The sequence below is a fragment of the Cervus canadensis genome, chromosome 5 (assembly GCF_019320065.1).
Source record: "Cervus canadensis isolate Bull #8, Minnesota chromosome 5, ASM1932006v1, whole genome shotgun sequence".
Classification (NCBI taxonomy): domain Eukaryota; kingdom Metazoa; phylum Chordata; class Mammalia; order Artiodactyla; family Cervidae; genus Cervus; species Cervus canadensis.
In genome coordinates this window covers 80,797,500-80,818,460 of record NC_057390.1, presented here as the reverse complement: position 1 = coordinate 80,818,460, position 20,961 = coordinate 80,797,500, and the positions used below count along the sequence as shown (strand labels likewise).

General features: G+C 43.1%; 1 long non-coding RNA gene across 1 annotated transcript; it reads right to left on the bottom strand.

Moving 5' to 3' along the window:
* Positions 1 to 268: 268 nt before the first annotated feature.
* Positions 269 to 17,001, bottom strand: LOC122442059. Its single transcript, XR_006269536.1, has 4 exons — positions 16,868 to 17,001; positions 11,264 to 11,454; positions 1,247 to 1,300; positions 269 to 863 (listed from the first exon to the last, which is right to left on the bottom strand). It is a non-coding gene; the product is annotated as an uncharacterized LOC122442059 (long non-coding RNA).
* Positions 17,002 to 20,961: the final 3,960 nt, after the last annotated feature.

Genomic DNA, 20,961 nt, shown 5'->3' with positions numbered 1-20,961 from the left:
GACTTGGCTCCAGCTCTCTGCCTACACGCTGGGTGACCTGGGCTAAGTCATTAATCTCCAGGAGATTCCTTTGGTCCTTAGTAACATGCATCCTAACACCTGCCTGACAGGTATGTGAGATGACGCAGGGGGAGTGGTTGGTTGTTTCTTCATTTATTTAAAAGATGCTACGAACTCATACCTAGAGAAAGGCATGGCAACCCACTCCAGTATTCTTGCCTGGAGAATCCCATGAACAGAGGAGCCTGGTTGGCTACAGTCCATGGGGTCACAAAGAGTCGGACACGACTGAAGCAACTTAGCACACATTAAGTCATAAGAGTGAAGAGTCCAGAATAGAAAAAAGAACCTGTCCAAGCTTGCTGAGCAAATTAAAGGCCCTGTTCAGAGCATCTCTGTCTTCAAAGTCACGATGTTACTTTTGTAATTCTCCCTCACCCCTCATACAGGTTTCAAGTTCCCTTTGGCATTTTCAAAACAATATGTGGAGAGGGTTTTGTTAAATAGAGGGAGGACTTCAAAGCAAGATCACTGTCAAGCCACTGGGAGCTGCACCCAGGACTGCAGGCTCTGGGGCTACCTGGCCGACACCTGTCAGGCTCCTTCCATCTCCTGACAGACCCAGAGCTCCGCTAGCTGAACTTGCCTCAAGTCCTCTCGTCCCCATGGCTCCATGGAAACTGACAGTGTTGGGAGCTGACGATGCAAAGAATCAGAATGGGCAAGGCTTCAGACGTGGGCTGTCTTGGCCTCCGTTGTGGGTATATGCAGTCATTTCAGATCCTTCCAGCAAAGCACCCTCAGCTGTGACTGGCATTGTCACTGTTCCCATCAAAAATCACACACATTTTTCAACATTCTCCCTGCAGGCAACAGACACAGAATAAATCCTTAGTGCCAGAAGTCACCTTAGCATGTCATACAGATGGGGAATCTGACGCAGAGAGCGATTGGCTCCTTGACAGGGCGGGGCCCGATCCCAGATCCCTGATGTCCAGCTCTGAATCCTACCCACAACACTGCACTCAGGCCACTAGATGAATCTGACTCAGCAAATCTCAAAGGACTATAGTACTTCCCTGCTTCCCTTTAGTTTGGAAACACGAATTCTTGAACCATTGGATTCTAGCCCTTGGTGTGGCATTTTCCAAAGGCTCATTTATTACATGTTGCTAATACTCTGTGTTTTAAGAGTGCGGGCTCTAGGGATCATTGACAGGGTTTATAATCTGGTCATAACACTTACCTGCTGTGTGTCCTTAGGCGAACTACTTCATCTTTTCTGCCCCAATGTCCTCATCTACAAAACAGTGATAATAAACATAAGTACCCTCATAAAGTTGATGTATTAGATGAGTTACTAGACATTCAATGGTTAGAACGCCCAGCTTTAGTAAGCACTGAGTAAATGTTAACTACTCTTTCTATTTTATAGATAAGGAAACTGAGATGCCCGCAGGCAATGTCAGAAGGTGGATTAATGAAAATGCAGAAATTAGCATCAGACTTTCCAATTCCGGCTGCCATGCCCTTTCCTCCATATCAAATAAATTGAAAGAATCACAAACCAACTGTCAAGGAGAGAAGTGGCTTTACAGTCTTTTGTGCCAATTTCGCTGTTGTGCAGCAGGGGAACTAACACCCAGAAAGAAGCAGGCCTGGCTGTTCACTGGAACCATCCAGGGTGATGGCAGGAAATAAAGATTGCTGGACTCCACTCTGAACTTAAGGACTTTCCAGAAGTGGCACCTGAAATTTTGTATTTTGAACATTCATTCTCATGGAGCCAAATCAAAGCATTTTCATAGAAAGGTGTTTGAGAGTCACTGGGTTAGAGTATTCCAGCCTGGTTTAGAATACTCCATTGACTGGATTTGTATCTCTAGGCTAGAAATATATAAATGATCTTATTTATACCTCTTTAATACATATATTTGTTTACAAATTATATACTCCCAACCACTGCACTCAAAATGTCCTGTTCGTTATTGAACTGACACAAAAAAAGAGTAAAAACGTCAAAAAGGAGGGGGTACAAGATCAACATAAGTGAAAGTTCCAATATCATCATTCCGTTAACAATGGGTCATCTTCAGCATCTCCTGGCTGAGCATGGCCTGTTTTTCCAGACTACAGGTCTACAAACTGAGATACTGCTTGTTTCGAGGCCCCAGGCAGCATGAAATCAAACCCCTGCTTCTCAGTCTCCTGACCTGTTCCATCATTTCCGAATGCACAGTTGTGAAGGAGAACCTGCCGTGTTACCCGCATCGTCCTGACTTCTCCAACTGAAGGAACCACCAGACTGGTCACTGGGACCCAATGTGACTTGAGGAAGCTCTGCAAACCACCCCCCTGTCTCTTCCCCCAAGGAGTAGCACTAATCTAATTGGTCACGCATTGAGTCATATCTATGAGTGGGAGGGTCACTGTGCCTGCAAAGGTCAGACACATGGGCGTGGTTCTTCTTGCTTTGTCCACATCTAGCTAGAGGGGAAACTGACCTCAGGACAGACCAGCCCTATGCCCTTGTCCCTTCTTTCTTTAACTCCAGACTTACATTTTGAGATTTAAAGACGTTTATCTTTAGCCAGAGTTAACTTGAGCTCTGACTAGAGCTCTACCCAGCAGAGTGGACACTGCACCCTGACAGAAGCACTTTGCTTTGCCCCCTGGGTAGCTGGGTCTGGAAGTCTTTGCTCCCAGTCCCACCATCAGTCCTTCCCTTTGCATCATCCAGAAGGATCTCCGCTACTGCATATTCTATACCCACCGCAGAACAGCCCGATTCCAGTAACATTTTCCTAGGATACTTTTTGCCAGGCATCTTAAGTTCCAGACTTGGCTAGTACAAATTCTGCTGGCTTTGAGTCAGATGATGTGGGTTTCACCACTGAATGCTTGGGTGACCCTGGGTAAGTCAATTGATCTAACTGGGTCAATGTTCTCATCTGTGAAATGAAGATGCTAATAACCATCCTGCCTACTTCATTTGACTGGTATGTGAGATGAACGTGTAAATGTGTTTTGTAAATAATCCCTTCCAAATGAAAGGGATATGAGGCCACCAATGGGGGGCTGGGGGGTGGAATAACACCACGACTTTTGTTTTTAATGCAATGCAATCTGAAACTCTGGGCTTTTTCTCTTTAAACAAAATTTTTGTTGGAATGAACATAATAAGAAAATTTGGTAAAGACTTTGAGAGAGAGGGGAATTTGATATAAGGAGCAATCATGCACTCTTCATTTTGTGGTAAACATATTCTGAACCCCTGTTTGATGTCACACATGCTCTGCGAAGTACTGGAGGAAGAAAGGGGAGTAAGACAAGGTTCTGGCCCTCAATGAGCTCACAATCTAACAGGAGAAAGAGAGAGATAACTGTGAAATCCCAGTCCAGCATGCTAATTTCTGTGATGGGGCGTGAACCCAGAGCTGGTAAGAGTAAACAGCAAGCCCACCAAACTTTGCCTGTGATCAGGGAGGACTCACCTGAAATAGATGCTAATACACATAGAGGAGTAAACAAAACTAAAGGTGGGGAGGGATGATTCTGAATAGAGGGCAGGGCAGATGTTGTGAATTTGACATAAGAGAAGGTGTTGCACCTCTCAGGGGTCCTGCTTGGCCACAGCACCCTCTGCATATGGAGTGTCCAGAGGGAGGTTAAGAGGGATATGGAACAGTGGAAGAGTGAACCTGAGAAGGGAAATGCTATTGATTTGTGTTCCAGAAAGACTATTCTGGAGATTTCTTAAAGTAATGATGTACTGGTCTAAGATCGAGGCAGGGTTTCCCAAATTATGAGATTCATTCAGGGAGAACATGCTAAATTCAGATTCCTGGACTCCATGTCTTCTTAACCTGAGTGAAGAGATGCATCTTTTGAAGATACTTACAGGTGATTCAGGTGAAGCTGCTATCAACTTAAGTTGACTTCATGGTGGTCCCCAAAATGATATGTCCCTATCCTGAACCCCTGGCCTACAAACGCTGCCTTATTTGAAGAAAGGATCATTGTACCTCATCCTGCATTATGTGGGTGGGCCCTAAATGTAGCTACATATATTCTGAAAGACAGAAGATCAGGAGGATGGGATATAACCTTGATGGCAGAGATTGGAGTGATATAGCACAAGGCAAGGACTGCCTGGGTCACCTGCAACAAGAACTGTGTCCCCTCAAGCATTCCCACAGCCTAAGGTCCTGCCGGCTCCCTGATCTTACACTCTAGCCTCTGGAGTTCTGAGTGAATTCATTTCCAGTCTTTTAAAACACTCGTTACACTCCGTATCTGCCCTGAAAAATGTTCACATTTCTGTAGTGGAAAGGGAAGCAATGCCATGTAAACGTGGAGGAAAGCAACTCTGGATCCAGACAAACCTCCATTCAAATTCAGGCTCTGCCTTTCAACGGAGGGATTGTTAGCACACTTTCTAAGCCCTGGAAGCTTTAGATATGTAAAATGAAAATAATAATATCTTCGGTCAAGGTCATTGAAAGAATTTCACAAGTCACTATAATATGTAGAGCCTGTGAGGCGGTGTCTGCTACATCCTAGGCACTAGTAAAAGAGAACCACTATTATTTTGTTTGTGCTGTAATAGAAGTGAGCAGACCATTCAGTAAACACAACAAAAAAGAAGGAAGTTTGGCAGTCAGGAAGCTCTTCCCAGAGTCATCAAGGAGAATCAGGAAACTGTGATAATCTCTGAGGTTTAGGGTCAAAGACTTAGGGTCTGGGAGGTAGAGTCATCGAGAATCCTGGCTGGCATGTTAACCTTGAACATGCTGGTGATGGGAAAAATGAAATGGTCTTGTAATTGCTGTCAAGTGAGGATTAACACTATATTTCTCTAACTTCATACTCAGGAGGCAGAAATTGTTTATTCAAATGGAGCAGTGATTGGTCTCATAAAAGCACAGTGAACACCAATTAAACAGTTGAAGAATTAAGGTATTATTCCTCATCTCAGGAAGGAGACATTACATTGAAGAAAAGTTCCTAAAAACTGATTTTTATCTTGTTTAGGGCTAAAGCATGAATAGAAGAATAAATGAAGCATATTTTTAAAAATTTAAATCCAGCTTTTGCATAGCACTCCCCTGGTGAATTCCACATGTCTTACTTTTTGCTTAAAAAAAATACCATATTATCACATTTCTGAATGACACAGAGTCCTCATCACACACATAGGTTATGTCGTGGTGCCGTTGGTGGAGGGGGTTTCAGCCATTTGATACTTGTGAAGTAGCCCTGACTACACAGCTCTTACACAGACCACATCTGCTCTAATTTTGATCATAATATTCCACTTTAGCCCTTTTAACCAGGGCTCAAAAAGTGTTTTTTTTTTGTCTAATCTGAATCCACATAACAGTAACGGGAAGCAAGTTCCATTGTCCTCATTTTAAAAAATAGTAATCCGCTGAAAGAGATGAAAGTAATTCAACCAAGTATCCACAGCTAAGAAATGGCAGATCAAAGCTCAGTCTATTTGACTCAAAATCCGATCTCTCCACACCAAAGCCTCTTCCATTTATGTTTATCCGTTTATTCACTGAACAAATATTTATTGGATCCAATTGTGGGGACCAAGCTGGATGCTGATGCTTACCTTCTGTGGTCTTCTTGCATCTTTCACGCTTTTCAGTCCTCATTTTATCTCCTGTGATTTAGCAGATTGTCTCCTCTTTCAGATTCCTGAACTTGAACCCTGGAGGCGCACCATCTTGCTCTTCAACAGCATCTCCTGTAACTAGGTTTCCAGGTACCGCCCAACCCTGGTACCTTTTTTCTGAATAACCTACTCTTCAAGCTCCTGCAGACCACGCACTCAGGTTCACACGCACTCATCCACAGTCTTGGTGACCAATGCGGACCCAAGCAACCTGTTGCTGCCTCAGTCTGGAGCAATGATCCCTACTCAGACCAAGAAGGTTCCAGAAAGATGGATTTTTAGTCTAAAGTGGCCTTCTTCTCCTGTCTCCAGTTACCTCCCTGACACTCATGGGACCCTAAAGGGAAAATAAGGCATATCGAAATGGAGAAGACTCATCAGGTGTGAAATTCATCCCCAGCTTCAGAACCCACAGACCTCTGAAAGTTTTTTCCATCAGCTCAGTTCACTGAGTTGCAGATTCCACAGTCTACCATGTTATTAGAACTTTCTCCAAACACTTCAGTAAATCTCAATGGACTGCTCTTCTGAAAAGCCCAAATGCTCATGGCAGAGGTGTTTAATCATGGCACTCCATGTTTTTAAATGAGGCTAGTGAAAGTAAGTATTCCATAATTCACGGTGTGCACCCTTTCAGAAAACTTTTTTATTAAGAATTTGATGAATAGTCTAATCATACTGCATATACAGATGACTCAGAATAGAAGATGCATGGGAGGAAAAAGTTCAGAATATTTTCTGAGGCCTTTTCCCGAATGAGATGGCCTGGGACTCAGATTGAAAAGGCAGGCTGTGGACACTCATTTATTGCCCTCAGGGAGAATAGTGCTTAGAAACCTGAATGGGTCTGTTCAGCTAGTTACTTTTCTAGTGTAAGAGAGGCTGGCACACCACAGGGGTGGGCAGTCCAGTACCAGAGGGACTCCAGGCTCTGCCACTCTGAGCTCACCCAAAGGACTGAGTTTCACTGCACCTCAGTTTCTAATCTTACAGTTGTGAGGATTAAGTCTGACAATACCTGCAGAATTCCATCTTCCTGTCAATTGCTCCATAAATGGCAGCTGCTTGTAGGTTCAACATTAATTGAATTATCTAGGCAGAAAATCACTTTCCACTTTTAAAGAAAAATAGGCCACTCTAGATCTACTCCAGAGTAACAAAAGAAAAAGCTATGCAATATGAAAATGTAGAATAATTGAACAGACACTGAACTGGGAACCAGAAGACCTGGGAGTTGCCAGATGTGGCAAATTCCTATGTGATTCAGAGATAATCATTAACTTTCTTCTGGATGCCATTTTCTTCACCAGAAAATGTAGCAACCGGAAGCCGTTATGTCTACTTGGTCTTCCAATGAGATTCCAAAGAACTACTTTAAGGGACATTTCTTGCATACGCCTGGAGCCCAGATTTTGCACCAAGTTGTAGTTTGTTTCTGTGACTACCTCGTCCAAAGTCACTGACTCATTCAAAGTCCAAACAAAACTTTAAAAATATTATTCAACAAAATATTTAACTAGATACAGAATCTAGGTCCATTTTGAACCTGAGCAATCAAGGAGAGATTAGTTTTCTAGATGCCAATTTGTTCTCTACTATAAGCAAGTTCTTCCTGTACAGATCATCCCTGACATTGGCTATTGCTTTGCAACTAACGAAATACTGCCATACACGTAGAGTGTCCATGGTCAGGGTGTCCAAGGTCACAATGCTGGTAGAGATTAGACCAGGCCCTCCAGGAGACAGAACTTTTCTTTCCATGCTATTTAGTGTCTGCTGATGACATGGCCCTAGCAACATCATAACACCATCCATGTCTTGATTGCATGAATTGAGAAGAGACACAGAAGCTTGCACTCAATGTCTATTATTTAATAAGTGACAATCACTATTTGTCTTTGAAGGCAATAACTTCATTTCACTTTCCCAGCCCTTGGGTGACACTTCATAGAATTTTAATGAACAAATAAAAGATAAAAATCAATTCCTTAATTTGAGAGTGAAAGTCCAGAGAGAGAAAGCCACTTGACCAGAGTCTCTCTGTCAATAGCGCCAGGCCAGGATTCATTTCCAGGTTTCCCATTGTGAGGACGATGTTTAACCAAATCTCTTTTTTAAAGTTTTCTTCAGTTACATTAAGTGGTATGAAATGCATCTTGTATAAGGACCTGGACAGTTTTAAATTATTAAATTTCATAATATAAATTAAATAAGTGTGGCGGAAGCTCAAAATCACCGTTATTTGTATTCTTGAAAGAAGGCAGTGAAGTATGACAGAAAACTGAATTTGCATAAGCTGGAAAGTTTCCTATGTTTGTGCTGTGCTGTGATGCTGGGTCCACGGTGGAAGGTGTGGAATCCTCTGCTGTGCTCACTAGTTCATCTCTCTTCTAGGCTGTAGGCTCATCTCCATATGTTTTTGTTTCCTTCAGCATAACTGCTCCACTTGTGCAATTGTCCCCTTCATGGTGAGACCTCAGAGGTCACTCACTATAGTGTGATGTCAAGACAAGGGCATCTTGTGCAAATTGGACAGAGGCAAGAGAGGGCACAAGTCACTACTTCTGTGTGATGTTTGCCATGCCTGCTTCTCATCCCAGCTCAGGAAGCTGGCGCTGAGAATTTTATCAGCATGGGGAAGTAAGATATGTCTTGGTAGCAGCTAGAGAGAGGGCTTCCCTGGTGACTCAGTGGTAAAGAATCCACCTGCCACTGCAGGAGATGCAGGTTTGATCCCTGGGCTAGGAAGATCCCCCAGAGAAAGAAATAGCAACCCTCCAGTATTCTTGCCTGGAAAATCCCATGGACAAAGGAGCCTGGTGGGCTACAGCCCGTGGGGTCACAAAGAGTCAGATGTGACTTAGTGACTGATTGAGTGAGTGAGCATCTAGAGAAGGAATGAATGCTGGCTGCTGCATCTCCCAGAAGAATATCAGAACGAGAGAAGAGGGAATCTTTTTGTGACACCTGGAACTCACCCCAAAGGGAGGCTGAAATATTTGGGGACTGAGGTGAAAGAGGAAATGAAATTGACCAGTTACACCTAGCCTGACCATCTATCCGGTCCAAAAATAATGACAGCATTCCAGAGATGAATTTGTCCCCAGAGACCTGTTTAATACTTTCATTTCCTCTGTCGAGAGAAGAAAGAGGAAATACCTAAGGTCACCTGGTGAATGTGTGGCAGTTAGGTCCAGTCCCATTTTCTCAGAGTGCTCGTAACTGATTCAAATCTGCCGAAATGAAGCCAATAACAGGGTATCAGGTCTTCGGAGTGAAGTCTTTAATGCATTGTAGAGTTAAGCTTTCTGTTTCCATCTATTTTTAACAAAATTGGCAAATTGTAAGCACATATGTGGATTCATGGGCTTCCCTGCTGGCTCAGGGGTAAAGAATCTACCTACAATGCAGGAGACCAAGGCTCGATCCCTGGGTGGGAAAGATCCTCTGGAGGAGGGCATGGCAAGCCACTCCAGCATTCTTGCCTGGAGAATTCCATGGACAGAGGAGCCTGGTGGGTTACAGTCTGAAGGGTCGCAGAGTCAGACACGACTGAAGCGACTAAGCAGCAGCAGCATGTGGACTTGCATGCATGGTCTACCATGTTGATTTAAAACAATAATAATAATAATCAACTAGAACCTACTGTATAACACAGGAAACTTTGCTCAATGTTTGTGGAAGCCTGGATGAGAGCGAGTTTGGGGGAGAATGGATACATCAATATGTATGGTTGAGTCCTTTGGCTGTCTATATACTCCAATACAAAATAAAAAATTTAATTAAAAAAAAAAAGAAAAGAGGATGACAGTATACAGAAACCATATGAAGTCCCATACCTGTTTGTTTACTCCATTCTATGCCATCCTCTATCTTCTTCACCTCCTTTTCCCCTACACCTGATTTAACATTGCTACCCCATTTCTCTTATTTTGAACCTTGATATCTACCATCAGCAATTCCATTAGTTCAATTTTTTGATCCAGACCCCAAAACTTCCAGGACCTACTCACTAAAAGGAATCAATAATTCTATCTGGGCAGGACTACTTTAAATTGGAGTCATTACAGGCCATTCTACTGACTCAAAGACTCATAAAAGAGAATCACAGTAGTAACCAGGAAACTCAGACTCTGGCCCCACTGATTTCTTTGGTAAACCTTCTATCTAGGTTTATGTTTTCTTCATCTGTTAAAAGAGGCAGTGAAACTTGAATTCTGGCTTCAATACTGGATGAATTTATAAATTGGAGGAGATCAGACAGGTAAAAAGAGGTTTTTCTGTATTAATGATGTCTCCCATTAAACCCATCACAAAGAAATTAACTCCCTGAAGGAGAATTATTCAGCTAAGCAAATGATGTGTAAACATGAGAAATGGCATTGATTTTCTTAATGTCACAAACTGTAAGCTAATTCATAAAAAAAAGAAAAACGAATCATCCTTGTTTACTGGGAGTCATTTCTCTTGTGATTTTTCCCCCCCCTTCCTCTGAATGGAGTATACCAGGACTGGAATATTCTGGAGAACTTTTGAAGAAGCTGATTCTGCTGTTGGAAGAATGGACAAAGTAGAATATTGTCTTGGACTCTTAATCCCATTTGATGCCTACTTTTCCAAGCCTCAAAGTTCCTCTGGATTATCTTTCATTGTTTATGCATCCTCTATATCTCAAAATAAGAGATGACACTCTTTTTGTCTGAAATAAACCTGGGCTCTTAACTCTGGATCCCCATCCTGTCATTAAGTATCTACCTCTCTTACTAAATGGGCTCTCCTGGTGGTTCAGATGGTAAAGAATCTGCCTGAAATGCAGGAGATAATGGTTCAATCCCTGAGTCAGGAAGATCCTTTGGTGAAGGGAATGGCTACCCACTCCAGTATTCTTGCCTGGAGAATCCCATGGACAGAGAAGCCTGGTGAGCAACAGACTTAGCACTCAGACTCTGCGACCTCATAGACTGTAGCCTGCCAGGCTCTTCCGTCTATGGGAATTCTTAGGCAAGAACACTGGAGCGGGTTGCCATTGCCTTCTCCAGGGGATTTTCACTACCCAGGGATCAAACCTGCATCTCCTATGGCTCCTGTATTGGCAGGCAGATTCTTTACCACTGCCACCTGGGAAGACCCAAACTTCTCTAATACCTGCATTTGAATGGATTCCTCTCGAATCCTCCTTCCCACCTTGTAAGAAACCCCAGACAATCTCTTCAACCTGCAATAGATCAACTCTCTCCTTTATTCACTTACAAACACGTATATTAAAAAAAGGGGCCTCATTCTTTTGCAACCGGGCCCTCCTCCCCCTGCCTTGTATCTGGCTCCTTTCATCTCTTCCCTGGACTCAGCACACCCCCTGGCTCATGATCCAGCCTCCAGACCTGTTGCTGATCGCCTCTTCTCCCTTCTCCACAGTGCAGTGTGAAATGTAGCTTCCTTGGGTCCCTCCCTGCATAACAGCCCCAGTGTCTCCTCATTGCCTCCAAAAGCCCACACTTCTTGGCCTCCACCATCCGACTGGACACTACCTAGCAGATTCTTTCTCTGAATGCATGTGCAACTTTGTGAATTGGCACCTACCTTTCCTACTTCAGGGAGAACTTGTCTGGGAAGCCTTGTTAGTGGCCCTCATGTGGTTCAATTCCTGATGGGCAGCTTGAGCCCACCTTACACCAGCGTCTTTCCTCGTGGACTGGGGGTGTCCAGAGTGTCCTCAGGAAAGCATAGCTGACTCCAGCAGACCTCTTTAGCCAGTCTCCTTCTACCTCCAACTGCATATCAAAGAAAAGCTGAATGTTTGGAAGAGTCAACTTAGTAAAAACATCAACTTTCCAAAAACTGATCTAGAAGTTTAATATAATTCCTATCAAAATTCCAGCAAAGTTTTTGTAGATATAGACAAACTTACTCTAAAATTTACATGTAAAAGAATAAGCCCCGAGATAGTTAAAGCAATCTTGAACAAGACCAGTAAAGTGGAGGAATCACTTTTCTCAATTGTCAGGTTTACTATATAGCGATAACAATCAAGGCAGCATAGAATTCATGACAGAGATCAATGAAACAGAACAGAGAACCCAGAAATAGACTCACACAAAGTGAATTGACTGATTTTTGACAAAGGTATAAAAGGAAGTCAATGAAAGAGGGTAGACTTTTCAATAAATAAATAGTGTTGAAGCAATTGGACGTTCATAGGCAGGAAGCAGATGAATGAATGAATAAATGAGTAAAACTTGATATAATCTAGCTTAAGGGATTGAGCTCCTTGAAAAATAGAAATCATTTCTGATTAATCTCTAGGACCTGGCACAGAGCCTGGAATCTGCAGACACTCTGTGGATAGTGAATAGATGGATGATTTGTTAATGCTTGTGTTAAGTAGCACAGAAGTGACCCAAGTACACATTTGAGATGCTTCTCTTGGGGAAGAACCATCTGCACTGAATTTCAGAGTTTGAGATAAACTCTAAGACAGGCAGTCTGTTCAGTGGAAGGAACACTGACATCAGATAATTTTGGCGAAAGCTCAGATCTGAGTTTGAGCACCAGCTTAGTAAGGTACTCACCAAGGTTTTTCACTCTGAAACAGTTATCAACTATCACTGGACCTCAAATTCTTCATCTATAATGTGTGAAAGAAAATATTTACCTCAAAGGTTATATAAGGACTCATGTTCATATTAAGTACAAACAGTGCCCAGATATAAGAGACTAAAAAAAATTATCTCTACCCATTCAATGATCTTAAAAAGTGTTAAACCAGAATCTGTCTTTATAAAAGAATGCAAATTGTTGAAAAAAACTAAATAGTAGTAAGTTGAAGTAGTCTTACTTTTGGTTTTAGCTAAATAGCTTTTTCTGGTCTTACTCAGAAATGCCCCCAGTAAGAATTCTCAATTCATAGCCAAAGTCATAGCTATTATCACTTGGATTTCTCTAAATAATTCCTACTCAAGCAATCACAGCCAATAGCCAGTAACACATGGATGAATAACACTCTTCATTTGTCCCAAGCCAACTCTGTTTTGAACTGTTTAAATGAAAATAGCTTCCTTCTGTTCGTGGGGTTCTTGCAGCAAGACTACTGGAGTGGTTTGCCATTCCCTCCTCCAGGGGACCATGTTTTGTCAGTTCTCTCCACTATGACCCATCCGTCTTGGGTGGCCCTGTAGGGCTTGGCTCATAGCTTTGTTAAGTTATGCAAGCCTCATCACTATGACAAGACAAGCCTGTGATCCATGACGGGGGAAACGTTAAGGAACATCCTTGGGTTAACAGCCAAATATGCTCATCAATTGTGTCACAGAGACACTTCGAATTGTGGTGCTGAAGGATTGCCAGCATCTGATGGAATTGCCAACATTCATCGGATCGAATTGCCAACATCCCTTGGATCATTGGAAAAGCATGAGAGTTCCAGAAAAACATCCACTTCTGTTTTATTGACTACGCCAAAGCCTTTGACTGTGTGGATCACAACAAACAGTGAAAAATTCTGAAAGAGATGGGAATACCAGACCACCTGACCTGTCTCCTGAGGAATCTGTACACAGGTCAAGAAGGAGCAGTTAGAACTTGACATGGAACAAAAGACTGGTCCCAAATAGGGAAAGGAGCACATCAAGGCTTTATATAGTCATCCTGCTTATTTAACTTCTATGCAGAGCACATCATGTGAAATGTTGGGCTGGATGAAACACAAGCTGGAATCAAGATTGCCAGGAGAAATATCAATAACCTCAGATATGCAGATAACACCACCCTTATGGCAGAAATTGAAGAAGAACTAAAGAGCCTCTTGATGAAAGTGAAAGAGAAGAGTGAAAAAGCTGGCTTAAAACTCAACTTTCAAAAAACTAAGATCATGGCACCTGGTCCCATCATTTCATGGCAAATAGATGGGGAAATAATGAAAACAGTGAGAGACTTTATTTTCTTGGGCTCCAAAATCACTACAGGTGGTGACTGCACCCATGAAATTAAAAGACACTTACTCCTTGGAAGAAAAGCGGTGACCAACCTAGACAGCATAGTAAAAAGCAGAGACATTATTTTGCCAACAAACGTCCATCCAGTCAAAGCTATGGTTTTTCCAGCAGTCGTATATAGCAGTCATGTATGGATGTGAGAGTTGGACTATAAAGAAAGCTGAATGCCAAAGAATTGATGCTTTTGAACTGTGGTGTTGGAGAAGATTCTTGAGAGTCCCTTGGACTGCAAGGAGATCCAACTCGTCAATCCTAAAGGCAATCAACCCTGAATATTCATTGCAAGGACTGATGCTGAAATTGAAACTCCAATACTTTGGCCACCTGATGCAAAGAACTGACTCAGTTGAAAAGACCCTGATGCTGGGAAAGATGGAAGGCAGGAGGAGAAGGGGATGACAGAGGATGAGATGGTTGGATGGCATCACCAACTTGATGGACATGAGTTTGAGTAAACTCTGGGAGTTGGTGATAGACAGGGAGACCTGGAGGGTTGCAGTTCATGGGGTCGCAAAGAGTCGGACCTGACTGAACGACTGAACTGAACTGTATTCTCTGAATTTTTAACTATTATAAAATGTTCATCTTTGTCTTCCCTTCAAGCCCATGTGTTCAGGGACCAACTCTCCAGCACTGAATGAAGTCACCTATAGTTCCCAAGAAAACCCGGTAAATCCTAATGTTCAGAGACGAAAGAAGAAAATGAGCGCTGAATTCCTTTGTCATTAAAATTCCTTCCTTGTCGACTGAGTTCCTGTGGATTTGAATGAATTATCTAAGAATCAGTGTTAGTGCTTAATTGGAAGACAGAGGAAACCACAAAGAGTCTGACAAGAAAGGGCAGACGAAACAGAAGTGTCTCTAGGCATTGAAAAGTTTGACAGGCGAGAAGAGTTTGTGATTTGAAAAGCAGCTGGAGAACATGAGTCAGCAGGAGATAACTAAAAAAAGTTAAATAATTAAGCTTACATAATAGCTATCTGATTGACTATCTAGATGTGGTTTTAATTAACACTTCTAACCTCTCTTTGTCGGTAACTATATATTATCCAATCTAAAAGTGGAGAACTTTCATTATTACCAAAAATCATTCATCTACAGAGTGCTGGGGAATTTATTTCCAAATTTAGCAAAGGAGCTACTGTCCTTCCAACTCCCTCCCCTCTCCCCTCCTCTCCACACAAACTCCCTTACAATTAGTTCTCTGAGTGGAAATTGAGGACTTGGCTCCTCCTTTCATCATTTTCTGTAAGTAAAGTGAAAGTGTTAGTCCATCCGTCCTGTCTGATTCTTTGCGACCTCATGGACTGTAACTTGCAAGGCTCCTCTGTCCATGGGATTCTCCAGGTAAGAATACTGAAGAGGGTTGCCATCCCTTCTCCAGGGGATCTTCCCCACCCAGAGATCAGCCCAGGTCTCCTGCCCTGCAGACAGATTCTTTACCATCTGAGTCACCAGGGAAACCCTTCTATATATAAATTGGGATGTAATGATACGAAGAACTAAATTCTTGAGCAAGTTTACTGGATGGGGGCCCTTTCCTGGACAGAGTAGGGGGTGGAGTTGGCAAAGTTTAAGATTTAGTCTTCGCACCTTTGAGGAGCTCTGAGCTATGTCTAAGACAGATCAATAAATAAATGTCCTTGGTGATAAAGAAAGTAAAAGGTCTGCAAAGGACGACAGAAAATTTTCCCAAGTTTGGGGCAGAGTAGTTGGGGAGAAAGGCAAGGAAGAGATACCGGGGTTGGTGTTGAAAGCTTGGCCTCTGGGCACCAGTGCTGAATTGAATCTTGTACACAGAGTTTGGGGTGAAGTACAAAAGAATAACTTTATTGCTTTGCCAGGCAAAGCAGATCACAGAGGGGCACAGTGACCCTCAAAACTGCTACAGTCCTTTAATCTGGTCTCTTTGAAACCAGAGACTGAGTCTTCATTGCTGTGCACAGACTTTCTCTGACTGTGGGGAGCAGGGGTTCCCCTCTGGTTGTGGTGGGCAGGGTTTTCACTATGGTGACTTCTCTTGATGCAGAGCATGGGCTCTAGGGCATAGAGCGTCAGTAGTTGCAGCACACAGGCTCAGTAGTTGTGCCTCATGGGCCCTAGAACTCGGGCTCAATAGTCATGGTGCTCTGAGGCTTAGTCGCATATGGAATCTTCCCTGACCAGGGATTGAATCCATGTCCCCTGCATTGGCAGGCAGACTCTCAACCTCTGGACCACCAGGGAAATCTAGGTCTCAGTCTTTTGATGAGCTTCTCTGGTTCCTTTAATCTGACCTTAGATAGTCTCCTCTGAAATGATGAATGCTAACATCTTCCATTTGTAGAGGATTTTAGTACTGTGAAGAGTGCAAAGGTATTGTAACATGTATCCCTTGAGGTAGAACCAGGACTCTCTCCCAAGGCTGCACATTTGTTTCTTGGCTGCTCCCCCATAGTCTCTGCATCCCCTCCCTTCCCTAATTAACAGCTGTTGAAAGGGCTTCCATACCCAGGAGCCCCACTGGATTCATCCGGGTTTCAAGGTTGAGTCCTGAGGACCCTGCAGAAACGGTACCATGCAGCATGAGAGAAGAAGTATAAAGTTACGTTACTCCAAAGCTAAATTCAAATCCTGCCCCAGAATACAATTTTAATGCACAAACTATGTTAGAAAGGATAACTATGAGCAAAAAAAATGTTAGAGGGAAAATAAAATATAAACCTAAATGATAGTGAAGAGAGAAACTTCTAAAAGCCATCTGCCTGAAGTGGGAGCAGGGGTGCAGGATATTAACCTTGACTGGGACCTTGAGGGTTGGATAGAATTTTAAAGTGAGAAAAAGTAGAGTTTGGAGGGCAATGATAAAAAAGTTTAGTTTTGCTTGGGCCAGGGTATGGGAAGAGATAAGCTAAGCCTGAGGGTAGAAGACCTTGAATACTAATCCAAGGAATTTGTATTTTACTTGTTGAATTTTTACAATGCTGCATCAAGGGTGTACCATAAGTCAGTACACCCAAATACAAAGGTATGTTTTTATTTTCCTTATCCAAGGAACCCATAGTAAGAGCTTTAGGTCTATTGCTCTCTGTTTAAATAAGCAGACATACTTTCTAACCTCTGCCTATACTTTTTCTCAATATAATTGCAAATAGTGACTCCTTTCCCTCTCAAAAATGGATTGAATGATAAATTACCTGGACATCCTACTTACCTGCTACAATTTGCACTTAGTCCCATCTGGAAATGTAATGGAAATGTAATTCATTAAGTCTTTGGCAGGTGGAAATTTGCAGCTCTCTCTGCCGTTTTCTCTTTGCTTGTGTCAATTTAAAAAGTATTCACAACCTAAAAGTTGAGAGTTATGTTTTATTCAGTGGGAATTTTTAGGACTTTGAGCCCCGGAGACAGCATCTCAAGTGACCCCAAGAGAACTGCTCTGAGGAGGCGAGAGGAAGAGCCAGGTTATACAGAGGTTTTGCAACACAGGGCAGGTAGATTTTTTGTAAATTAAAGAAAACCAGATATCCCAAGTTAAGGAATTTTGCACTTCTTTGTGTGTGTGAAAAAGTGAAAGTGTTAGTTGCCCAGTCATGTCCAACTGTTTGCAACCCCATGGACTGTGTAACCTGCCAGGCTCCTCTGTCCATGGAATTCTCCAGGCAAGAATACTGGAGTGGGTGGCCACCCCAGGGGATCTTCCTGACCCAGGGATCAAACCTAGGTCACCTGCATTGCAGCTAGATTCTTTACCGTCTGAGCCACAAGGGAAGCCTGTGTATGGAGAGTCTGAGCTCACTGAAATCATTCCTTTGATATTCATCTCAGCTCTCTGAGGCCAGTATCCTGTTTTCACATCCGGAGTTCCTCTGGACTCACCACTCCCTCATGGAGGGCTGCAGTCACTGATGTCTGTTTACTGAAGTGGCAGGAAATAGTCCCATTCCTCACTGGCTTTCAGGTTAGACTGGTTTGTCTTGCTGCCACCCTGCTGCCTTCTCTCCTTCAGGTTTAATGTCTGACCAGCTTTCTTCCTTGGGCTTTAGACCCAATTGTCCTGGAAAAGACTCCTTTGACAGTCAAAGATTACTCAGTGGACCTCAGTCCTAGCTGTGCATTTGGGATTAAATGTCCCAACAGGCAGGCTAAGCACTAATCAGGCTAATTGCACACAAGGAAATTTTTCTAAAAACAATCTGACTTTTGGTGGTTTTTATAAAATATTCATCCCATCAACCCACTCGAATTCATTAATATTTTACAGCTTCATTTTTGGTTTTTGTTTTAATTTCAGATGAGGTCATGATAGCCTTCACCATGCATAACGCCTCTAAAAGTCTCCACTTCCCCTTGCTCTAGCCCATCCTCAGTGCTCTTGATCCCCTGCATCTAGGGTGGGACCTGGACTGGTCCTGGCATTCGACACTAAATGGGTAAAGCAAGCAAAGATCAATGAGGCCAAAGGAATACTAAATCCCACCCTGGGAATAGTTGGATCTGGGGGGTGTTTGCAAGCTTGCTCAAGGCCAGAAGAGGTGAGGTTTGATAGAGTTGTAAGTAAGAGCTGGTGTTCCAAATGGGGAACAGAATGAAGGCACCACCTGCTTTGGGAATCAGGATTTCTCTGGCAAAGGATTCCATATCCTACCTTGGTCTTACCCTCTCTCCTTCTGCAGAAACCAGATAGAGTCCTGGTCCTCAGCCCACACCTTTCCTTTCTATGAGCGTAAGACCCTTTTGTCTTCTCTTCTGTGGGTTTTCTTAGAGGACGAGGCCCTTCTGTTAGGGGAGGCACACTGACTGAAACCGCCCACCCTGGCCAGGCCCTTTAGTAACCATTCGCATGAGTTGCTTTATGACAGGAGATCCTTGTAAGGAATACAGAACTAATAAGCCACCACCAACCGGAAGAGTTCGGGAAAGGTCAAAAGGAGACACTGCGTGTCCGTCCACTTCCCAGAATCCCTCTCGCTAGCATCCATCTTGGCTGAGCAATGCGTGCGCCACCAGGAAAGACTCTGAATTAGAATGATTGGCCAAAGACCACCCGGAAACTAATCCCATCACCATAAAACCCAAGACAGCGAGCCACACAGCAGAGCAGTTCTCCTGGGTTCCCTCATCCTACTGTTCTCCACCCGGGTGCCCTTTCCCAATAAAATCTCTTGCTTTGTCAGCACATGTGTCTCCTCGGACAATTCATTTCCAAGTGTTAGACAGTACTGTCACCAGCATTGGCGCACTTTGACTTTGGTTTTATCTCTTCCAGCATCTCCTCTTTACCAAGGAAATTGAAGGAGAGGAGTTATTGTCATTCACCATATGCTGGAATTTTTAGCATCTATACTAGACACTGTACATCACTACCAATATTTAATTCTTATAAACAAATAACATCTAGAAGGTGATAGCAATGATCTCTTATTTTAGATGAGAAACTGAGGCTTCAAGTGTTTTTCAGAAATTGCTCAAAGACCAATGAGAGTGGGATTCCAATGGCAGCTCTTTCTAGTATAATGTGCTGACTCCTAGTGCAGTTCTGGAAGGTGCCGGAAGGTGCTACTGGAAACAAAAATGTTAAGTCATAATTGATTCCTGCCCTCCCAGGAAATGATAGTCCAGTGAGGCAGGCAAGCACACAGAAATCCACCCCAACTGGAGTAGGGTACCAGGAGAATAGACTGCATAATCTGTCAGAATTCAACTCCAATATCCCATTTCCTGAGAGCCACTCCACAAAGATTCTAATCAAAGAACTATTATGTGTCTTATGCTTAAGTGCTCTATACTCTAATCAGACCACATATTTTAGCATTTTAATGTACTAGTAGAAAATAGTATTAGATGTAACATTAACAGGCTATGTTTTCATTCACTATATGTTTATTCAAGGAGTAGTCCCTGAATGTGTACTAAATTCTAGCTTCCTCCCTAGGTGTCAAGAATATAAATGCAAATACCATGTCAATCTTGACCTCCAGGGTCTTAGAATTGGTTTAATGACTTTGTAAGGGCACACTGCACGATTCTAACCAGCTGCAATCCTTTATCGGGGCTTCCCTGCTGACTCGGGGGTAAAGAATCTACCTGCCAATGAAGGAGATGTGTGGTTCGATCCCTGGATTGGGAAGATGCCCTGGAGAAGGAAATGGCAACTCACTCCAGTACTCTTGCCTGGAGAATTCCATGGACAGAGGAGCCTGGAGGGCTACAGTCCATGGGGTCACAAAGAGCCAGACAGGACTTAACATCTAAACAACAACAAATCCTGTTTCAGGGGGCGCTGGGCTGCATTTCTTAACTAGCTCACGGAATTCTCACTTTGCCAGGCATGTGGACGGTATGCAGAGAGTTCTTACCAATTGGGAATAACACTCCATTGCTGGATTAATTCAGTGGACACATGGGAAGGAATAAGGTTGGAGGGAATCACCCTGTTGTCTGAAACATAACCACTGACGGGACTTTTCCTGGTATGCATTTGGGTAGGAAAGTGTTAACCAAAAAAATCAGATGATGCATTTCATCTGCTGTAACCAGGCTGTCCCTGAACGGTGCATCACCCCTCACCACTCTCTCGCTGCTTCCCTTCCTGGCTTATGTGATAGAATAGAACACAGTTTTCTGTGGAGCTTGCAGGTGGATATCTGCATCTGAATCCCAGTTATGCTACCAAGCAACAAGTTGCTTTGTCTCTGTGAACCTCACTTACCATCTTCATCTATGGAATGGAAGTGAACATAATCCTACAGCGATGCCCTTGCTTCGGACCATAAAAAAGTTAATTAAAGGGCTAGCCACCAATCTTGGACTTCCCTGGTGTTTCAGTGGTCAAGAATCCTCCTGCCAGTGCAGAGGACATGGGTTCGATCGATCCCTGCTGGGAAGATTCCACATGCGGTAGAGCAACTAAGCCTGTATGTCACAACTACTGAGCCTGCAGCTGCAATTACTGAAGCCCATGTGCCTAGAATCTGTGCTCCACAACAAGAGAAGTCACCACACAATGAGAAGACCTCACACCCTGATGAAAAGTAGCCCCTGCTCTCCGGAACCTACTCCCAGCAGCAAAGACCCAGCACAGTCAAAAAATCCAGAAGTGCTAGCCACCAATCTGAATATCACCTTTTCCATATAGTTTCTTTTTATTCCTACTCTCCTCATGCCATAGGCTCACACAATTCTGAGGGTGACTTTCAATCAAAGGGCATTGGGGTCTTAGGTTACTAAGCACAGTTGAGACAAGTTGCTTTTGAGGTTTCGGTTTCTAAAATTTGGTAGAAAGAGCCTCACCTTGGGGCAATACAG